The following is a 1,642-nucleotide window of genomic DNA, read 5'->3' on the forward strand; positions in this document are numbered from 1 at the left end:
AAAAAGGGGCGATGGGCAGAAGAGCTCGAAGGAGTTCTTTGGTCGCATCGTACGACCCCGAGATGGGCTACGGGTGAAACCCCATTCACCCTCGTTTACGGAACAGAATGTATTATCCCCGCGGAAGTAGAATTTCCTGGAGTACGGAGAAGATTCCTCCCCGAACAAGAAGATCTTAACAGCGCAATGCTGCTGGACGAACTCGATCTTATTAACGAGCGGCGAGATAAAGCTCTCATACGGATCCAAAATTACCAGCATGCCGCCGCAAAATACTACAACTCAAACATTCGCCATCGCAGGTTCATAGCGAGTTCAGCTACCCCCCCCCCATCTTAAAAAAATGGGGGGAATGGGTACGTATACTCGTATACTCCCACAACTTTCAAAAAGTCGATCTTTTCGAAACTTTTTACGGAAAAAAAAAACGCGACGCTACAATCGCTAAGCCCACTATCCGACAAACGGCTAGAACGGCGGTCCAGAACTCGCCCAGAACGCCTAAATCAGCTATCACGCTAAAACCAACAAACCCACGAATGCTCATAAAAAAATATCCTTGGTAAAAAGCCTGCAAGAAAAACGCGGCTCAAAACAAAGAGATTAACTTCTGGCACTGTGAGACGTCGCAACACGCTTGAAGTTACGGTCTTTCCAACACTTATGGAAACAACACTCTTGTTTCCAAAATCAACATACCTCTAACGGTAAAATGCCTTTAAAATGGCATCACTTCTTTGTTGCTGATCACAACAAACGAACCCTAACGTCCTAAACAGACACTAGCCGCCCTCGAAAGGATAGGCTCTCTTACATCCGACAAGGATATTATAGCGCGCTATACAAAAAAATTCAAAATTTTGGCCAGCACCTCCAAACGGCCTTTGGAAGTAGCTCGATTCATGCCAAGACAAGTCATATAAGCTGATAACACTTCGCGGACTTTATATCAGTACGAATCAGGTAGAAATCGCAAACATGCAAAACGAAAGCCGACTTGTCATCGCATAGCCTTAGTCCGAAAGTAAACCTAGGTCTTGCCCTAAACCCAGTCTTGCTGGATCCTGACATCTCAAAGGCATAATATCGACATCCCGATATGAGATCCCAAAACTTGTCTCTTCACTTAAGTCTATACGTTTTCACGAGTACTCGCATAAAGCAAAAGCTGCGCGCTCAACAGACTATGGATGTGGTGATCGTCCGGGAGCAAAGAACGAGACGACAACTCACTCCTTTGCCCTCTAACTTTGAAAAACCCGGAGTTCTCTTGATTTATAATAAGCCGAAAAGGTTTTATAGATTGAGCCAAGCATTATACAAAAAGCCCTAACAAGGGCAGGGATTGAAAGCCACCAACGGCCAGTTCCGAAACATGCAAACTGTGGCCTCACAAACATGCCAAAACAAAAAATAAAAAAAATTCCTGAAAGGATTTGTTACGCTAAGCACTCCTCGGAGCACCACCTTCATCCTCAACCTCACAGCCATCGCCTCCCTCGGCCGCTTCGTCGTTTCCTCTCCTGCTCGCAACATCTCCACCTTCTTCAGCCACGGGGCCTTGCCCTTCGGTCTCTCCCGAACACGGCGTGAGGGTGCACTCGAACTGCAGCTGAGAGAGGATCGAGTCGAAGTCCCCGTC

Source organism: Brassica oleracea, chromosome C7 (assembly GCF_000695525.1).
Source record: "Brassica oleracea var. oleracea cultivar TO1000 chromosome C7, BOL, whole genome shotgun sequence".
Lineage (NCBI taxonomy): Eukaryota > Viridiplantae > Streptophyta > Magnoliopsida > Brassicales > Brassicaceae > Brassica > Brassica oleracea.